The 22651-nt window shown below is 38.1% G+C and overlaps 1 pseudogene; it reads right to left on the reverse strand.

The window, feature by feature from the left end:
• The window catches only part of LOC139744179 (proteasome adapter and scaffold protein ECM29-like), a 134196-nt pseudogene that overhangs the window by 103001 nt on the left and 8544 nt on the right, over nt 1-22651 (reverse strand).

Raw genomic sequence — 22651 nt, forward strand, 5'->3', positions numbered from 1 at the left:
TATCAACCTAGTAGGTCAATGAAAATGTTAACTTTACGCATGAGTGAACACATTCATTTTTCTCTTCCAAGGCACAAAAGTAAAAATTGCAAAATGGACAAACTGTTATTCAAGCGTATTTGCTCTTCCATATGAGAACAAAAGACAAATTTAACACAATAGAAATGCAAATTAATTTGCAAAATTCAACCTATAACCCTCTAGAGATAAAGAAAGGCAAAAAAATAATGAAGGAAAATGAAGAATCTTCTGTCAAATCCATAGTCAAAAGACATAAGAGAAAAATCTTAGTAACAAAGAAAGTTAAATTTGAAACGTTATTCCGAATTAAGAAAATTTGAAATAATATTTGGATCTTGAATTTGTCTTGTGCATTCTTAAATTCCTCAATTAAACGGTAAAATGAAGAAACTCTGTCGATTTTATCACTTTTACTGCTTACTCCCTAAGTCATTTACAGTTTGAATTGATGAAAATGCTTATGTTCCACCTTCAGTTTCCCCACTATGTTTTTGTTTTAAATATTAAGGGACACAAGGGAACGGAAAATTATTTCTGCTGTTTCATTCATGTCTCTCATTGCGTTAAATTGGACTTTTGTAATCACTGCTATTTTGGAGGGCATTTGCAAATGAATTTTAGTATGTCCAATTCTGCAATTTTTACTTTTCTGCCTTGGAGGACAAAAAGGAATGTGCTCACTCATGCATAGAATTTCCCTTTGTATAAACCTACCAGGTTGATAGCCAATTAAATAATCTTTGATATGGTATATGACACATTGATTTTTATCTAAATCTTCTATGAAAATATTAACTGGAAAAAGTGTTTACTTTCTTTTTTTGCTGAGTGTAGATGTGCACAATGTAAAACAACAGTTGGTGCTGGCCGGTGGGCAGAGTAGTCATATCAGTGGACACACATTCCTCGTGGAAACCTACCCAGAGGTTTTTGGTGTGTTTGTTAAAAATGGTACGGTACCCCTTGATCTCTCCTGCTGTTTTACTGCCCGAGAGGAGGAAATTTGTTGTGTGGACATTGTCCTAACATTGTCGAGGTAAGTTCTGTTCAACAGGGCTAGATTTACACTGTACATTTGAGTACAAAATGCAACTTACAATGGTGCAGTGTTCTCAGTGATGGCATGGTGTATCCCGAGGCCATTCCATTCATACATGTACTACAATATCTCACCTGTCTTGTTGCAGTGAGGGTTTGCCTTCCAGACACTTGATAAGTGAAGGTGCAAGCTCTGCTTGCTTCTTGATGTCAAGCCTGGGGTAGCCCATCTTGAGGTACATGATTGTAAAATTCTTCAAGGACAAAGTGTAGGAAAAATAACAGAAATGAAACAATCTCAGTGAACTTCCAGCTACTAGTAAGTCAAAGATGTAGGCATGTCACATCATGCACAGCTGAACATCGCTGTTTTTATGAAAGTAGCATTGACAGAGGTATTACAAGTTTACAACACTGGTTTAGCAGAGATTGCAACTTAAATCACATAACTCAAACAGATTTACAACATATTTCAGTGAAAGCATGCATGAATTTCTTTGTACTTAATATTATCAAAATACACATGTTGGACCAAAAGTATGATACTGACTGCATGCACTGACAAAACATACATTGTAATTCTTTGAAACTATTAGACAATACTTACTGTTATGAATGTGTTACTAGATGGGTCTTGATACTGAAGAAGCAGGGTTTCAACTGGGATATGAACCATGGGTCTGCTCTTTAGCCGCTTGTTGACATGAACCAGGAGTTCTAGGACCTTGGATATGACAGAGGTTTTAAAAAAAAAGGACTGATCAAACAGGACATAAAGCACAAAATAACTGCCTACACAAAAGACTGGCTTGCCAAGCCTGCAATGTAAATTGTTTTCTACTTGTGAAAAATTAGATCATGTGTTAACCCTTACTAGGCTGGCGGGGGGAGGCTTGGATCCCCCCACCTCGACATTCCGCGCAGTATGTCACCATTGCAAACAGCCATTGTCAAAATATTTCATGATTTTTTTCTTTCACGTGTCCAGCATCTTTTGATACCAAATTTGTGACCCCCGGGCAGCATGCGGATCCAAAGCAAGATCCAAATATGTACCACAATTATGCATGTCAGACCAAAAAATGCCCCAAAATATGAATTCTTGTACAGTTTCAAAGCAAACTGTGCTTCCATTGGTCCATCTATCCAAGTACATAGGCCATGAGGTCAAAGGTAAAAGTGAATTGAGAATGCAAAATTTCACTTTTTTTCATCCTATCTTGGAAATGGCTCAAGGTATCTTGATGAAACTTTGAACATATAATGCATACTGGCTTACAATACACCTTAAACTCTCTTGGGAATTTTGGGGTCATGAGGTCTATGGTCAAGGGTCAAAGGTCAGGTTAAGATGCTAAAATTCTACTATTTAATGCTAAAATTACAATCTTTTCTCCATATCTTGGAGATTACCCAATGCATTATACACTTAATTGAACTACTTATATACTACATGTATGTATTACTGCACAATAATTGACAAATGATATGGGCTATGGAGTCAAAGGTTAATTGAAATGTTACAATGTCACAATTTTTCCCCCATATTTTCAAAACAGCTCAAAATATTGTAATGGAAATTGGATGTAACCAGCTAGTGATTATTTGAAGTTGTGGGCCATGGGGTCAGGGTCAAGTGAAAATAATCAAATACCCAAATACTTGGTCTCTGAAACAATTTTAGCCATCCAAATGAAACCCATATCAACAACTAAGGAGTGTAAATACTTTGCACATTTGTGGTTGTGCCAAGCTTTTGAACATGTCGCTAAAATTTTTTACAAATCCTGTGAAAATGTTGTCTCACAATTGTCAAGACAAAAAAAAAGGAACATCACGTAAATGTATTGGGAGAACCATGATGGCTAAGGCATACAAGCCGCCAAAGCGACATTCCTGCCCATACCCATACTTTGCGGTGAATAAATAAAAAAAAAAGAAAATTATTGAAAATGTTAGAGTGCTTCACAAAGAATTACTAGTGCCCAACTCATTTCTTTGTTGTAATTGTTTCCCTATGGGGTTGGATGAAGACCTTATGAGAATCACAATTGATGCTTACAATGTATAAGCATGCAACCATTGCTATTTTGAAAATGCTAACAGCATACTTTTCTAAACACAGGTACTGCTTTGATTTTAAATTATCATGTATCAAAGGCAGTAATCACCAGTGATCAAAGTCATATCCAGTGTATCAAGAAAACTCTTTTCAGTAATAAGTTTTATACATTTACGTGTCTAATTTACAGTTGTCGACACTGATCGCAAAACCAACAAAGTTGTCAGATATGGACTTTTACTTAACCCGTTCCTTATGGGAACAACTGATATATATACGTACGCAACGTCCTCGCCAGGCGTTTTACGCGTGGCGGGCACGCCACGCGTGAATTGTGGCGACCAATTTTGCGCCACGCATAAATTTGGACTACCACGCGTAATTTTCAGAGTTTTTGTTATCTTCCTTCCCCATTTTGTAATGTTTCCCATTAAAAAAAAAAAAAAAAAATCTTTTGCAGTTTCCTTCGAACGCATGCTCGACAGTTACTTGCTCGGCGCTCGCTTTAGCGGCAAGATCGTCGATCGTGTGCGATGTACCCGCATCGCACGCGGTCTATTACCGATTCCACTTATTTGCTTGCCAGCATACGCAGGTGTACAGTGAGCGCAGTATCATACCACGTTCACCGAGATTCCAGTGCAGAAAATTTACGGGCGCTTCTCTCCGATCACTGTGAGTTGCCACTGTTACTACACGTGTACGCGCGCAATCCCTGGAGCAGCAGATCGCAGATCGAGCCATGTGCGAGAGCAAGCAAAGCTGCCAATGTTTGGAAGCACAAACTAGTATTGTACTCAGCATCTCTAAAATTCGTTTTTTTTTTTTATTTCATACGTTTCAACCTCCTTTTTTTCGGATGTTTGCCTTTACTTTTGGAAATGAACAGCGGTATCAAGCAATCGGCTCCGTAAGATGCTAAAATTAATGTCGGATGACCTCTTTGACGTTCAGAAATGAATAGCAATAATATTCAACTCCGTACGATGATAAAACAAATGTCTGATGTTTGCTCTTATATGTTCGAAAGTAGATAGCAATAACATTCAGCTCCGGAAGATGCTAAAATAAATGTCGAATGATCTCTTTGACGTTCGGAAATGAATAGCAATAATATTTAACTCCGGAAGATGCCAAAATAAATGTCAGGTGACTGCTTTTACGTTTGGAAGTGAATAGCAGTAACATTTGGCTCTGTACGATGCTGAAATAATTGTCAGATGATTCATTTCACTTTCGGATGCGGGCAACAGTAACATTCGGCTCCGTACGATGATGAAATAAAATAATGTCGGATGTTTGCTTTTAAATTTGGAAATGAATATAACGGAAATATTCTGCTCCGTATATTTTGTACATGCTAAGATAAATAACCGATTGTTGCTTTTACATTTGGAAATGATTAACGGTATCAATCGGCTCAGTTACAGACGCTAAAATAAATAACGGATGTTTCCTTTCACGTTCGGAACTGAATAAGGATAACATTCTGCTCTGTAAGATGCTAAAATGAATGTCAGTTGTTTGATTTTACATTTGAAAATGATTAACGGTATAACATTCGGCTCTGTAAGGTGCTAAAATACTTGTAAATGTTGGATGATTGCTTTTACAATCAGAAATGAATAACGGTAACTTTCGGCTATTTACAATGCTAAAACAAATGTCGGATGTTTACATTTTAATGTCTACAAAATAATGCTCCCACTTTCTCATTTCAAACGTAAGTTTTGACTACCTAAATAGGCATCAACTTTTATAACAATCTATAAACCTATGTTAAATCTTAGAACTCAGAATAAGCCATACGTTTTTATATATAGGCTTTTTTATTTTATTTGATTTTAAACATCATCATTTTCCCAAGTATTCCAGTTTCTTTTCCCATGATTGAAATCAGACTGTCTGCCATATGATGATTGCTAAATGTCTCGCTGTGTGTCGATGTGCCGATGTGCGAAACACGCGCCATGTGCTCTTGCCTTGTTTGAGGCTACTTCAAGTTCAATGAATCGAATGCGCCGCAGCTGCGCTTTATGGCTTGATTGTTATTTTTTCGTCTAAATTGCGCGACTCTTGACATAAAAAAACACAAAGGAAATTATATAAATGCGATTGAAATATATGCTTTAGTTACGTGATAAATATTAACAATCATGTCATGAAAGAAAAGAATTTCGGACACTTTGTCACTTCACAGAGACGTTTAGTTAAACTAAATGCAGAGTTGATAAAGCATGGATGCTGCTTCGATACGACAGTTGCACTATTTTTTCTTCTTCATCATCTTCGTTTTCTTACAACATTCTTCTAAATTGCTTGATTTTTTTAAGAACAGAACAACAAAAAATGAGACGAAAGGAAATAGTGCAAAGATGCAAACCTTCACTTTAGTTACATGATAAATAACAACAATTATGTCATTGTATGATGAAAGAAAATATTATAATTTCGGACACTGGAAGTCACATTTTCAGCACCGCAAAGTTAAAGGACAAGTTCACCTTCATAAACATAAGGATTGAGAGAATGCAGCAATATTAGTAGAACACATCAGTGAAAGTTTGAGGAAAATTGGACAATCGATGCAAAAGTTATGAATTTTTAAAATTTTTGTGTTGGAACCGCTGGATGAGGAGACTACTACAGCTTGTGAGTCATATGCGTACAACAGTATAAAGAAAATGTAAAGAAAATTCAACATATTTTCACTTTTTTCGCATAATAAAAGAGCACTTGACTTGCCTCTTTCTAAAGGCAGGGGGAATAATATTACCCATAACATTTGTCGGTAACGAGTCGGGGGAATGTGTACTTTTTTGAAAAGATGAAATTTTGTGAAATTCTCTTTATATTTTCCTTACATTGTTGTACGCATGTGACATCCAAGTTATTCACACACTGCAGTAGTCTTCTCATCCAGCGGTTACTGCACAAAAACTTCAAAGATTCATAACTTTTGAACGGATTGTCCGATTTTCGTCAAACTTTCAATGATGTGCTCTACTAATATTGCTACATTCTCTCAATCCTTATGTTAATGAAGGTGAACTTGTCCTTTAATCTATAAACGCTGCTTTGATACCGCGATGACGTTTTGTTATACTTCCATCAATATTTTCTTCTTTTTCTTTTCTTTTTCAAAACTTCTTCCTTTGCTCATTTTTCTTCTTAATCGTGTGAGACTTGAAATAGAGAAAGAAACTCACAAAAATAAAGGATGAAAGCGATGCAAACTTGCACTTTATTACGTGACAAGTATCAACAATATTGTATTAAAGGAAAGATAATTACAAAGACTTTTAGTCACATTTTCAGCAACACAAAGTTAACGTAAACGCAGCTTTTATGGTGGGTTGATGCTTCGTTATAGGCTAGTAGCACCAATAGTTTCTTCCTTTTTTCCCTTCAAATCAGTGCAATCCTTAAAATAAAAAAGAAACGCAAAGCAAAGTGTAAAAAAAAAAAATGATGCAAACCGATACTTAATTAAGTGATAGGTATCCACTATTGTCATGAAAGAAAAGATGATTTCGCAGACTATAAGTCACATTTTCAGCGACGCGGAGCTAAGCTAATCGCAGCGTTGCAGTGTGATACCGGTCCGTTAGAAAAATAAAAAGAAAGTATGACTGGAGTGATACAGGTATATACCCATGTCTGAAATAAATGAATAAAAAAATCAATCATCTTACCGTTATTCAGAGTTCTAAGATTTAGCAAATAGGCTTATAGATTACTATAAAAGTTAATGCCTGTTTATTTGATCAAAATTTACGTTTGAAATTAGAAAGTGGGATCATTTGCAGACATTTGTAAACATCCGACATTTGTTTTAGCATTGTAAAGAGCCGAAAGTTACTGTCATTCATTTCTGATTGTAGAAGCAATCATCCAACATTTACTGATATTTTAGCACCTTACGGAGCCGAATTATACCATAAATGATTTTAAAATTTAAAAGCAACAACCGACATTCATTTTAGCACCTTACGGAGCTTCATGAATGTTATCCTTACCTATTCAGTTCCAAACGTGAAAGCAAACATCCGACATTATTTTATTATCGTACTGAGCCGAATGTTACTGCTGTCCACTTCCGAAAGTGAAATGAATCATCTGGAAATGATTTTAGCATCGTACGGAGCCGAATGTTATACTATTTTTGATTTTTGGACGTCAAGGCAGACATCAGATATTTACTTTATCATCAAACGCAGCTTAATGTTACTGTTATTCATTTCGAAATTTAAAAGCAAACAGTTATTTTAGCATCGTATGGAGCAGAATATTTACTGCTATTCACTTCCGAACGTAAAAGCACTCATCTGACATTTATTTTAGCTTCTTCCGGAGCTAAATTTTATTGTTATTTATACCTTCGAACGTAAAAACAAACTTCCGGCATTCATTTTATCATCGTACGGAGTTGAATACTATTGTAATTCATTTCCGAATTTCAAAGCAAACATCAAACATCAAATTTACCATCGAACGCAACTAAATGTTACTGTTATTCATTTTTCAAAATTTAAAGGCAAACATCCGACAGTTATCTTGGCATCGTATGGAGCCGATTGTTACTGCTGTTCATTTCCAAAAGCAAAGGCAAACATGCGACATTTATTTTATTATCGTACGGAGCCGAATATTACTGCTGTCCACTTCCGAAAGTGAAATGAATTGCCTGTAAATTATTTTAGCATCTTACGGAGCCGAATGTTATACTATTTTTGATTTTTGAACGTTAAGGCAGACATCAGATATTTACTTTATCAACAAATGCAGCTGAACGTTACTTTTATTCATTTCGAAATTCAAAAGCAAACATCCGACAGTTATTCTAGCATCGTATGGAGCAGAATATTACTGCTATTCACTTCCGAACGTAAAAGAAATCTGATATTTATTTTAGCATCTTTCGGAACTGAAAAATATTGTTATTTACTTTCGAACGTAAAAGCAAATATCAGACATTTATTTCATCATCGTACGGAGTTGAATGGTATTGTTATTCATTTCCGAACGTCAAAGGGAACATTCGACATTTATTTTAGTATCTTCCGGAGCTAAATTTTAATAAACGGTTTATTGTTACATGTATTTACTTTCGAACGTAAGAACAAACTTCCGGCATTCATTTCATCATGGTACGGAGTTGAATACTATTGTTATTCATTTCCGAATGTCAAAGCAAACATCAAACATTAAATTTACCATCGAACGCAACTAAATGTTATTCTTATTCATTTCGAAATTTAAAAGCAAACATCTGACAGTTATCTTGGCATCGTATGGAGCCGATTGTTACCGCTGTTCATTTCTAAAAGCAAAGGCAAACATCCGACTTTTTTGGTGACCCCGGGCCATCGTTAGTGTCGAGCCCTGCATATATAAAATTTGTTACCAACGGAGGGATGATTTCGGACACTTTTAGTACCATTTTTTTAGCTACGAAGCTGTAACGTTATAAAGCGGAGTCGACAGTGCGATATCGCACCAAGTTTGTCCCTTTCTCTCTCTCTTTTTTGCTTTTGTTTTGTTTTTGCATGCTTCTCTCGCACGCGCACGTCAGTGTGTAAGCGCCGTTTCTTCCCCCGACGACCCGACCACATGTTCAGTTTGAGCCACCACGCGTAAATATTTCAAACAACCTGACGGCACTTTTCCGCCACGCGTACTTCATTTTCTGGCGAGGACGCTGTACGTACGGGAACCTGTTCCCAAGATGAGGACAAGAGTGCCTGCTTTCGTGGCCTAAATTCATGTTTCTTTGTGTTATAAAGTCCCCCAAAATGGGTTTGATAAAAAGTTCAGAGTTTATTCTATCGGCACTTGTTCTTTTTCTGTTGGATGAATTCGTATATCACAGTATTTTTTAACTCTGTTCTGATTTAGTTTGCCTTGCTCTGCTACAAAACTCGCATGAATATGTACATTAGCGTCAAAGCTAATCACAGTAGATATTTGTGTTCGCTGACCCTAGTCATCGCATTCTGGAGCCTGATTTATGTAGAACAAAAGAGCCTGTGAGCCCATCAGTGCATGCTCTCTTCATTCATCGCACCCAATCGATATTTCTATTGTTCAAGGGCACATGTAGTTGACCGTTCTCTGTCGACAGGCAAAAAGAATCTCCTTTGGGGACGTAAAAGGTATTTAGAAAATTGCGGAAGGAACGGGTTAAGGGCAGATTGTGAAAGAGCTGACTCTCAGCTTTAAATGATACAAACAATGTATAACTAGAAATGTCGCTATGCAACCAGTATGCCTCCGCCATAATGCATGGTTCTCCTAATAGGTTTATAGTACAATGTCTTGACAATGTGTATTGACAGTTTCACGACAAAATATCAAAATAACACGCTTGTCACAAATGTGTTGAACATTCACTTTGAACTAAGTTTGCTATAAATTGTGTAAGAGTGCAGGTGTTTGGGGATTTGAGGATCTTTACTTGACTTTTGACCAGGGGCTTTTATAAGTTTATGCATTAAGTAATTTTCAAGGTATGGAGAAAAAGTTTAATTTGAGTATTAAATACAGGTAGTAAAATTTTAGCACTTTAACTGGCCTATGAACCTCCATTTTGACCCTATGACCCTAAACTTCCCACGAGAATTCCTGAATAGATTACTGTAGAACATGCATTTTACTCCTAAGTTTTATGATGATACCTTGAGTCACTTTTGAGATATGAAGAAGTGAAATCTAGCACTTTCACTTGACCTTTGACCTTGTGGCAAGAAACTTCGCGGAGAATCTCTATTGGGTAATACATGACATTTGTACACGTGTATATCAGGGCTGCACACTGGCGCCGGTCCGACGGTCAAAGACCGGTAAAAGTCACTGTCGGACCGATAACTTTTCAGGAAATCCACAAGTTACCAGTCCGACATGACCAGTAAAAAATAGCATTGGCGGGGTTAGTAGAAAGAAAAAGAGCAGTCCCGATCAGGGAGAAATGGAATGCAATATACCGCATTGTTCAACAAGTGTTTTGCAAGTTTTCGTTTATGTCTACCGGAGTAATTTGTACAGTAAACATTAGTTTTGAGCATTAGCAGTAGACACTACGAGTTGGTTATTCACGCTAGCTTGCGCATTGGCGCTGCTCACGTACTGCCATGCCATGCAATACATGGAAAGTACGTGTATAAGTACGGTAACTGCTGGGGGGTGTTTCATCAACGTTTGTCAGTGCTGACAACTTGAATCACCATAGTAACTGTCAGTGACCAGAGCATCTCAGCCAATCAAAACCAAGGATTTTGCTGAAATTCTCAACTGTCAGCGCTGACAAACGTTGATGAAACACCCCCCTGAAATGCATACCGGTACTTCCCGACGCGCTTGTTCGTTCATTTGCTTGTGATCAGCGGTCATGCCAGACAAGCTGGTGTATGTATTGATAGGCCTAGAGGTGCACGCATTTCTGTGGTCATTTCACTCATTATTTTTTTTAACCCAAGATCCGATCCCGGCTTCCCAGCGGAGTGGCAGTTGACATGTTAGAACTAGTTTACCTGTGCCGATTTTTAGAAAAATTATCAAAAATATTTAGCATTGAAGATAGGCGCAAAAAGGATCACGAAATCGGTCCTGCCATGTACCTTTCCAGATCGCATGCACAAAATGTGACGAGATTATCTGGAGAAAAAATAATTCATAAAATCATCGCAGTCCCGTTGAAATTTGAGGAAACAATAGGCGCAAAAAGGATCTTGAATTCGGTCCTGCATGCCGTGTTGGTTATCAAAAACGCATGCACAAATGTGAAGAGATTATCGGGAAAAAAATAGGCCTAAAGAATGCATTTTCAACTCTTCTGGTGCGTGCATCACAACAGATTACAGCGGAAATAATTCACGAAATCATCGCAATCCCGCTGATATTTGTGTTAGAAATAAGCGCAAAAAAGATCGTGATATTCAGCCGAAGAGATTATTGGGAGAAAAAAAAGGACACATTTTCAACCCCTTCTGGCGCGTGCATCATAAAGATTACAGCCGAATATCAAATCATCGCAATCCCATTGAAATTTGTGGAAACAATAGGCGCAAGAAGGATCTCGAATTCGACCCTGCATGCTGTGTATTTTTCAAAAAAAACGCATGAACAATTCTGAAGAGATTTTCAGGAGAAAAATAAAGAATGCATTTTCAACCCTTGTGGTGCGTGCATCACAAAAGATTACAGCCGAAATAATTCATGAAGTCAACGCAATCCCGCTGATTTTGAGGAAGAAATAGGCTAAAAAAGGATCATGAATTCGGCCGACCGTGTCGTATATCTTTTAGGAACGCATGCACAAAATGCAAAGAGATTATCGGGAGAAAAATAAAAGACAAATTTTCAATGCCTTTTGGCGCCTGCATCATAAATGTTACAGCCGAATAATAATCCATGAAATCATCGCAATCCCGTTGAAGTCTGAGGAAGCAATAGGCGCAAAAAGAATCACGAATTCGGCCGTGTTGTATATCTTTTAAGAACGCATTTACGAAATTCGAAGAATCTATCGGGAAAAAAATAAAGGACACATTTTCAGCCCCTCTTGGTGCGTGCATCATAAAGATTACAGCCGAATAATAATCCATGAAATCATCGCAATCCCGTTGAATTTTGAGGAAACGGTAGGTGCAAGAAGGATCTCGAATTAGGGCCTGCATGTTGCGTATTTTAAACTAGAAGTGTCGCTACGGCAACTAGTATGCCTCCGCCATAATGCATGGTTCTCCTAATAGGTCTATAGTACAATGTCTTGACAATGTGTGATGACAGTTTCACACAATTGGCAAAATATTAAAATGACAGGTTTGCCACAAATGTGCTGAATGTTCACTTTCCTACAACTAGGTTCAATTGGATGAATGATTAAAACGTCAGAGTACAGGTATTTGGGGAACTGATGATTTTTACTTGACTTTTGACCCTTTTATAAGTTTATGCATTGAGTAATTTTCAAGGTATTGAGAAAAAGTATAATTTCAGTATCAAATGGTAAAATAGTATTATCTAAACCTGGCCTTTGACCTTTGACCTCACAGTTCCAAAGAGAAACACTGTTAGGTAGAACATACAATATGTAAGTTTCATGATGATACCTTGAGTTACTTTCAAGATATGGAGGAAAAAGTGCAATTTCGCACTTTCACTTGACCTTTGACCTTTTGACCTTTGACCTTTTGGCAAGAAACTTCCCACAGAATATATATTGGGTAATACATGCATACATCAAGTTTAAAAAAAATCCTTCAGGCATTGCATAAATATAAGGAAAGTAGTGATATTTTGAGGAGTTGACCTTGACCTTTGACCCCTGACCTTTGACCCATGACCCCCAACTTCCCTAGATAATCACTGCCCATCGGTACATGCATATATACTAAGTTCCATGAAGATACCTTGAACCATTTGCGAGATATGGAGAAAAACATGAAATTTCAACCTTTTTTTCACAAAATAACCTGTGACCTTTGACCTTTGACCCCGTGACCCTAAAATCCAAACAAAGTATTATCCCCCCAGGATATACCCTCGTACCAAGTTTGATGTAAAACCACCACACGGTTCTTGAGATATCGACAAATACAAAACGGGACGGACGGACGGACGGACGGACGACCCGAAAACATAATGCCTCCGGCCACTTCGTTGGCGGAGGCATAAAAAACGCATGCACAAATGCGAAGAGATATTCGGGAGAAAAATAATGAATGCATTTTCAACTCTTCTGGTGCGTGCATCAAAAAAGATTTGAGCCGAAATAATTCATGAAATCACTGCAATCCCATTAAAGTTTGAGGAGACAATAATAGGCGAAAAAGAATCATGATTTCGGCCGTATCTTCTAATCCGAGCGGACGCATTTAAGCCTACGGAATGCGGAGAGATTATCGGGAAAATGTAAAGGACACATTTCAACCCCTTTTGGCGTATGCATCGTAAAAGATTACAGCCGTAGTAATTCATGAAATCATTGCAATCCCGTTGAAGTTTGAGGAGACAAGAGGTACAAAAAGAATCATGAATTCGGCCATGTCGTATCTTCTAATCCGAGAGGACCATTTTGGTGTGTTCACCACAAAAGATTACATCCGAAGTAGTTCATAAAATCGTCACAATTCCGCTGATATTTGAGGTAGAAATAGACGCAAAAAGGATTGTGAATTCGCCTGCCGTATATACCTGTCAAGACCGCATGCACAAATGCGAAGAGATTATCGGGAGAAAAATAAAGATCCCCTTCTGGCACGTGCATCAGAAAATAACAGCTAAAATAATTCATGAAATCATCGCGATCCAGCTGACCACCAAGAGTGTGTAATGCGCAGCAAGTTAAGTAACACGTGTTACTCTACGTGCGCCGATGTTTACAAAAAGTCACAAACGCATTTGATACAATCTGATTTTGTTCATAATCATTTTACACTTTAATTCATAAACAAACATTCAATTCTTTTAAAATGGTTCTATGCGCGAAGAAGAGATAGGAGTACAAATCATCACAAATTCGACCCTGCAGTGTACTTTCAAGAACGCATACAAGATACGTGAAGAAATTTTCGGAGGAAAGTTAAAAACCGCATTTCAATCCCTTCTTTTTTCTTTCTTCCTTTTCGTATCAACAAATCAATTCGCAAATGATTCATTTTCATTCCTTCTCAATGTAATTATCCATAAACAATGCAAGTTTACAAAATATTAATCTGTAAAATGTACTTTTTTTTGGGGGGGGTAATATTAGTGTCAAAAAAAAAACCATGAAAATAAATTTGCAAGTCATTTCATGCTTTTTTAAGGTTGTTGTTGACCAGTAAATTTTTCTGTTCGGACCAGTAAAAATTGGTAAAACGGGGTATTTACTGGTCCAACAGAGACAGGTTGGACCGGCAGAAAAAAATGGGTTAGTGTGCAGCCCTGTGTATATACATGTATTCAGTTTCAAGAACAAGACAAGTGCCATGTGTCTCGCCCATTCGCGTACAAGAAATTGTACGCGAATGGGATAACAGATAAAAGGAGATATAAAAGGGTAAAAATTTATGGCAAAAAAGAAACGTGCCATAAAAACTGAACATTGGGCCCTTAAAGTTTGTTGACCCCTGCCTGTGACCTTTTACCTTGTGGTGACCATCCACTCCCCAAGGGACATCTACCATCCAAGTTCGGTCACAAACGGACCTATGGATCAAAAGTTATGACCCATAATAGAAACGCGCCATAAAAACTTAACATTGGGCTCTAAAAGTTCGTTGACCCATGCTTGTGACCTTTGACCTTGTGGTGACCATCCACTCCCCAAGGGACATCTACCATCCAAGTTTAGTCACAAATGGAGTTATGGATCAAAAGTTATGACCCATAATAGAAACGCACCATAAAAACTTAACATTGGCCTCTAAAAGTTTGTTGACCCATGCTTGTGACCTTTGACCTTGTGGTGACCATCCATTCCCCAAGGGACATCTACTATCCAAGTTTAGTCACAAATGGAGTTATGGATCAAAAGTTATGACCCATAATAGAAATGCGTAAAACTTAACATTGGGCTCTAAAAGTTCGTTGACCCCTGCTTGTGACCTTTGACCTTGTGGTGATCATCCTCTCCCCAAGGGACATCTACCTTCTAAGTTTAGGCACAAACAGACCTATGGATCAAAAGTTATGACCCATAATAGAAACGGGCCATAAAAACTTAACATTGGGCTCTAAAAGTTCATTGACCCACGCTTGTGACCTTTGACCTTGTGGTGACCATCCACTCCTCAAGGCACATCTACCATCCAAGTTCGGTCACAAACGGACCTATGGATCAAAAGTTATGACCCATAATAGAAACACGCTATAAAAACTTAACATTGGGCTCTAAAAGTTCGTTGACCCCTGCTTGTGACCTTTGACCTTGTGGTGATCATCCACTCCCCAGGGACATCTACCATCCAAGTTTGGTCACAAATGGAGTTATGGATCAAAAGTTATGACCCATAATAGAAACGCGCCATAAAAACTTAACATTGGGCCCTAAAGTTCATTGACCCCTGCCTGTGAGCTTTGACCTTGGGGTGACCTTCATGTATGGTAAAATGTGAAACTTTGTATGACCCCTCTTCCCTCGAAGTTTGATTGCAGTTGAAGTCCAGAGTAAAGAGTTATTGAAGTTTTTGTAGCGTTACGGACAGACGACGGACGGACGGACGGACGACGGACGGACAGACGCCGCAGGCAATCCCTTAGTCTCCCCTCACCTCCGGTGGGCTCGACAAAAATATTGCAGGCATTGCATTTATGAGGGAAATATTGAATTTTGAGGGGTTGACCTTAACCTTTGACCCCCGATCTTTGAACCGTGGCCCCAAATTCCCTACATAATCATTGCCAGTCAGTACATGCATTTGTATTAAGTTCCATGAAGATAGCTTGAACCATTTGCGATATATACATGGAGAAAAAAAAGTGAAATTTAACATTTTCACTTGACCTCCGACCTTATGACCCGAAACTCTCTCTGGAGAATCTTCATTTGGTAGTACATATACACTCAGTTTCAGGAAAATACCTTCTGGCATTGCATAGATTTAGGGGAAATAGTGAAATTTTGAGCATTTGACCTTGACCTTTTGACCTTGAGCATGTACATTGTACACCCAAAAGTTGATAGGCACAACTTCACCCACTCATACACTCATGCCATGTTTCCTTAGGATACCTCAACGTTTTTTTTAATTATGCTGTCCACAAAATTGATTATGGACTAAAGGACAGACAGACGGATGGATGGAAGGACAGACAGACAGAAGGACAGACCTGGATGGACAACCCGAAAAAATATAATGCCTCCAGTGACACTTTGTGGCTGAGGCACTAAATTAAAATGGACTCTGCTGACCTACCTAAAATGTTAGAAAGAAAGCACACACTGTGGAAAAGTGTGTACTGAGGAAAGAGGCTCTGAAGCATAGGGTCTATGCAAGCCCTCATAAGCTGTGCTCTGTCCAATAAATGGGACAAAAAACAGGATGTAGAACTGCTTGGCAACAACAATGAAGCGATTATCAGATTACGCTGAAATTGAGCATGCTTACCATGACTTCAAATGGACTCTCCTATTAAACCTATAGATCTAAATGTTGGAGAGAAAGCACACACTGTGGAAAAGTGTATACGGAGAAAAGAGGTTCTGAAGTATAGGGTCTATATATTCAAGCACTTAATCTTTTAATACCAAGCTGTGCACTAGGAAATGTCCATTAAATAGGACAATCTAGAAATGTCACTATGGCGACTGATATGCCTCTGCCATAATGCATGGTTCTCCAAATAGGTCTATAGTACCTGTTGAAATAGTTGAGAGGACAGTTTCCCTTCATTGGCAAAAAAGGAGAAAAATATAGAACGACATAATTATGTTTGTCACAAATATGTTGAGTGTTTACTTTTCTTGAACTACGTGTACATGTAGGTTTCATCTGAACGGATGGCTAAATTGTTGAAAAGAGCAGGTATTCGGGGATTTGAGCATTTTGGCTTATAATTCTACCTATCTCACGACTTACAGTCAATCAATGCTAAATCAGATTTCAAATAAACTAATGACAAATTCATGAAAAGGCCTGATATTATTCTCTGAATCTTTCTCTACACATTGTACCTTTTTCCTAACACCTTCCTGACTGCTTGACAACTTGAGAAGGACTGGCGGCAGGAACCTGCAGATGACATTTTCTAGCTGTTGATCAGACTCTGCTGCACCGACGCGGAGGAACACTCGGTCAAGCAATTCTGAAAAATGGAGACAAATTTTTGTAAATTCTCATGAGAATAAAATTTTTTTTCATGTCACAGTTACATGTTTTACATATCTGTATCTACATTGTAGAAGCAATTTCACACCACATTAATAGTGTTTTCAAAAGTGTAAACTCAGACAAACAGAATAGCAGAGGATTAATTCTTTCAATTATAAAATATGGAAGGCTCATATGTTTTCACAAATCAAGGATATTAGTCACAGCCACATGCTTAAATCAGTAAAAGGGGATAACATCATCTCAGGGGTTTCCTTTTGATGTGTACAAAATTTCATAGATTCTTGATTTTGACTGAATGAGGAAGACTTCGATATTTTTTGCATCAATTGTTGTACCCTTGTATCAGCTAATTAAAGATAACTCTCAGAGGAAAGAGGTTGCAGATGTGGGGTGATGACATGTTTTTTTGTGTTTTTTTTTTGATTTGCATGTTATTATTATATGCATTTACCCTTAAGGACAAGTTCACCTTTATAGACATGCAGGTTTTGTGAATGCAGCAAAATAAGTAGAACACATCAGTGAAAGTTTGAGGAAAATCAGACAATCTGTTCAAAAGTTATGAATTTTTGAAGTTTCTGCTCAGTTACGGCTGGATGAGAAGACTACTATAGCTTGAGATGTCACATGTGTGGTATCCCCCCTCCCAAGGTAGGGAGCTTTTTTGATATTCAGCTCTTAATGGTGAGATCTGGTGAGTGGTGCATACAGTGTATTTAAGTGACTATTTTTTACTTATTTTGAAAAACAAAAGGGAAGTAGATACCTTCAATTGCAACTGTCATTTTAATCCTTTGAGCTATGACCCGATGCGTGAGAAAAATAGGTGCCATGCGTGGGATCGTGAGTCGCATCCTAAATGCACTAGTCTCACGCGAATGCGCGAGACTTGTTAATTCTGTTAATAGGATACGCCCACAAAAAACTTCCAAACCAAGATTCTAGCTGTGAACTCATCTGTCAATCATCGATGAAGTGCTATGATTTACAAAAGACATTGGATTGCACCCTCCCCGAGACCGAGCATAACTTGCATTAACTGTGACCAGCCCCACCACAGCAGTATAACTGTGCACAAGGATTGCCCCGGGGTTAAACTTGCATTAAACTCGGCGCAGGGCGCTGTAACTAGTAATACATGTTGGGGTCGCCGGTGCGGTTTAACCTAAATGATCCCTCGCCATGTCTTTTGTTCGTCACATTAAAGGACAAGTCCACCTTCATATACATTAGGATTGAGAGAATGCAGCAATATCAGTAGAACACATCAGTGAAAGTTTGAGGAAAATCAGACAATCCGTTCAAAAGTTATGAATATTTTAAGTATCTGCGCAGTCACTGCTGGATGAGCAGACTACTACAGTGTATGATGTCACATGCGTACAACTATATAAGGAAAATAAAAAAAGAATTTCACAAAACTTTACTTTTTGAATAAAGTGCACATTTCTTTGACTTGCTACTGACGTATGTGAAGGGTAATATTATTCCCCCTGCCTTCTGAAAGAGAGAAGTCGAGTGTTCTTTTGTCATGCGAGAAAAATGGAAATATGTTGAATTTTCCTTATCCTTTCTTTATATCGTTGTACTCATGTGACATCACAACCTTACTTAGTCTTTTCATCCAGCCGTGACTGAGCAGAAACTTCAAAAATTCATAACTTTTGAACGGATTGTCAGATTTTCCTCAAACTCTCACTGATGTGTTCTACTAATATTGCTGCATTCACTCAACCCACATGTCTATGAAGGTGAACTTGTCCTTTAATATCAAAGAAACATGCAAGTTAGAATAGATATTCTAGTTTACTGGTAACCGCACCAGCGACCCCACCAAGTACAGCGCCCCAGGTAAGTTTACTGCACTGGGAGTGTCGCCTTTTTTTTTAACATGTTAAGCCTGGCTTAGTTAAATCTAGACCGATGCAATGGTATCTGTCTCTTTGGCATTATCGTGAAATAGATCACCACTCCATTCAACACCATTCATTTCGTCATAGCCGGTGACTGCTTTCAACCTAGGTTTTCTATAGACTTTGCACATAGTGAAGACGTACACGCGGAACAAGTGGGGACCGATATCACGATTTGGCCGTCTCCTCAAGGTGTGGTTCTAGTACATACAGGTATGGTACTGACTGACAGCTTGGTAATTCCAGACACGCACATTTTTGCGTAAGGTACTGATGACACTCGGTACGCTCGAGACTTTGTAGATTAGTCTCACAGAACGTTGTGTGGACCGAAATCGCAAAAACCCGACATAAAAATGTAAAAACGCAAAGAAATTCACATTTTACCTCAGATTTATAGTTGAGTGACCCGCATCTTGTCATAGTTAATATTTATGCATGTTTAAATCACATTTTGTCATTAAAATTCTATGAAATCCCACTCACATACAGGAAAAATGCTGCAGATTCCAATAGAACCACAAATCCACTGATCGATACCGAAAATTTGCAGCTATTGTCCTCAAACGCGAACGATGCGCAATGTTGTGCCCTAAGGAAGGGGCCCACAAGGCCCGCAACTCGTCACCCACGCTCCCATAGACAAAGCACATAAAAATTGATTGTCGATTTTTCATAAAGGCTTTATCGCGTGAACTGTTTGAAATGTTCAAGATAGACATTTTACCGTAAAATACGAAATTTGAGCCTCATTTGCCGATTTTTTTTTCTTTGTCATCCGCTTGGTGAGAATGTGTACGGTGATTTGTGGGATGAATTGTGATTCTGGTGCTAAGATAAGGTGCGAAAGACATCGATTATTCCATTGCGAAAATCGTGTCCGGAATTATAATGCTATTTTATTTCTTTATTTTTTATTTTATTCTTTTTGGAGAGGGGTAGATTATATTTGAAGTCTATTTTCCAAAGATCAGAGTGAACAATTTTCAAAATTTTGCCGAATTTCTAATTTTCAGGAGTTTGTGAATAATTCGTGCTATTTTTGGCCGAATTTTCGTCCTCTAAGTAAGGAATTCAGAGCCACGAAAAAAAAGCGTCCGGTGATACGATCAACTCTCCTACTACTATAGAATGGGGTCTAAAATACTAGCTTTTTCGTATCTGACATTGGGACATGTATGGTCAGCCCCCCGTTTACCGTTCTAAACAAGGGGGGGGGGGCTGACCATACATGTCCCAACATCAGATAAGAAGTGCACCGTGAAGAGACAGATACATGTACCATCAGTCTAACGTTAAAAGCTAACAAGGCAAGGTTAGATCACCTTTGCCCTTCACTTTTTCAGTACGATCACACCTTGTATTCCAGGGGCCTGTTTCACAAAGGTCGCACTTAGTAAGTCAGACTTAGCCCTAGTCAATCTTAGTCTAAGCGCGACTTTTTAAGTCTGTTTCACAAAGTCAATCTTAGGGTAAGACTGACTTATTCGATTTCAATAGTAATGTACGAGCCAAAAATATGCAAATTAGCCGTATGTTGTCTGTTGATGTCATGATTTTTGGGTAATTTCTGGAAAAGAAATTGCTTTGATTTTCTGCAGCTACGATTCATATGGCATTACTGTAATCATTTATTATTCAAAGCGCGAATTTACTGACTCATATTATTTTTCTTTTGTACATGAATAGCCGCTTGTTTGATGATTATTTTGATATAAGAAATGTTTTGTGCATGAGGCCTCTTTAATCTAGTCCCACATGTTTATATTGGACTGTGTGAAAGTTAGGATGGATGCGGTTGCTCGCGCAGCAGCTACACTGATATGATCTCTGCATTCTGTACAAACCATTCACATTGCACAATGAACTGTGGACGTTGATAGAAGAGGACTCTGGGCTAGCCTCTTGTTGCACACGAAGATAAGTTTTCTTTTCCAACTAGCTAGGGGTGGTCTAAACTACAGAAGTGAGTGTAGCTTAGTCTGTTAGTCATTAGGTAGGTCCTGACCTTGAAATTATGTAATTTGAGCAAAAGAGATGATTCATCCAAGGGACTGAATAATGAACTCTGTTGTACTTGTATTGTAGAGTCTGCTCATTACTACATTATGTCATTAGACAATGTCTACATAAACTCTATAGTATGACTATCATGGCTATGCCTAGTGTAGAACCTGTGCAAGCACTGTGTTATTAATCAAGATAGGGGCGCAGTGCCACATCTTCATGATTTTGAAGAAAACTAAGTGCATGATTGCCCTAGACTGCATGTAGTTAGAACCAAAGGCTGCCAATTGGTCGAATTTTGAAGTCCGATTGCTGGGCCCCGAGTTGAATTGGGAAGTACAATTATGTAAATATTTATGAATTTATGCATTTTGGAATGTGTTTGGGAACTGCATCAATCAAGATTAGGCATATAGAAACTACTAGACCTCTAACGCTTTCTGTGTACATTACTGTAGCCTTTGATGCGAGGTAGAGGTGACTTGTCTATTGGCTAACCATTTCCTCTAACTGACACAAAATGCGGGGGGGGGGGGGGGGGGGGGTTGTTTTGTTTGATTTTGTTTTGTTTTGTTTTTTGCTTCCAGGAAGAAAAAAAAGAGCATTCATTAAGATGTAACTGGTACCGTAGAAATGGAAACTTGGCTAATTTCATTGGCAGTCATGTGTAGAGGTAGACCAATAAATCTGCCTCTTGTCCGGTAGCCTCTTGTTAATACATGTATTAGTATACTTGTATGGTCGCTAAAGCAGTCGACCGTATTACAGCCTGTACAGTTAACAATTAGGCTACCGAACAAGAGACAAATTTATCGGTCTAACCAGTTAGTGTAGATCATAGACACAGCCCTGTCCTGTACACAAGAGGCATAATTTCTAACAAGTATAGGTCTAACTATGTGAGTAGTGGACCCAGTTTGCGGCGGGATAAGGCCTTTTCAAGGGTATTTAGTAGTATTCTGGTAAAACGGGCAACAGAAATTAAATAATTTTTTTTTGAATTGGAAGAGGTACCAAAAGCCTCTTGACACTGCATCACAATTTTGTATGGTGGACAATTACCCTAGTCATAATAATCAATTTTATGCAAAAAAAATTTGCAACCACCAAGAGGACCCGGTTTGCGGCAGGGGGTCCAGTTTGCAGCACTCCACACAAAAAATGTCCCCTGATTTCTTCAAACATTAAAATTTTGCAAAACCAAAATATTTTCTGATGGTCCAACTAGTTTTCTGCTTGTTAGAACACTTTATTTGGATTCATTATCTCGAACCTTCACGATTTCATAGTTTTTCAAGATCGCATATATACAGTGTATTTCATCAATTTCCACCCATTTTGACATGTAAAATAGCGCTATGTGTGTAAATCCCATAGGGGAGCCGCAAACCGGACCCATCCCCGACATTTTGGTCACTGTTGCAATCCTCAAAACTGACAAAGGAAATGAATTTTAGAATATTTAGACCCTAACACAGTTACATGAGGAATCCTTACCATGCCAGGCCTTTTTTGATAGTAAGAATACTAAGATTTTGTATCAAGATACAAACAAGGGATGATGGTGGTTGCCTAGCAACAGAACAAAATCTTAACATCTTGTTAAGAAAGTCATACTTTTTTAAAAACAGCATGACACAGACAGTTTAAATTAGAATTATGAAGGCCATCATCCGAGTTATTTCATGATTCTGGTATCAAAAGAAAGCTCTTCACAGCCATCCCATGTAACTAGACACCAGGACCTTAAAATTTCAAGTTCAAGCAATTATGAAAAAGTATTTATAGTTGGG

Source organism: Diadema antillarum, unplaced genomic scaffold (genome assembly GCF_040938485.1).
Source record: "Diadema antillarum isolate AM-2024a unplaced genomic scaffold, OU_Dant_1.0 seq00001145_RagTag, whole genome shotgun sequence".
Taxonomy (NCBI): domain Eukaryota; kingdom Metazoa; phylum Echinodermata; class Echinoidea; order Diadematoida; family Diadematidae; genus Diadema; species Diadema antillarum.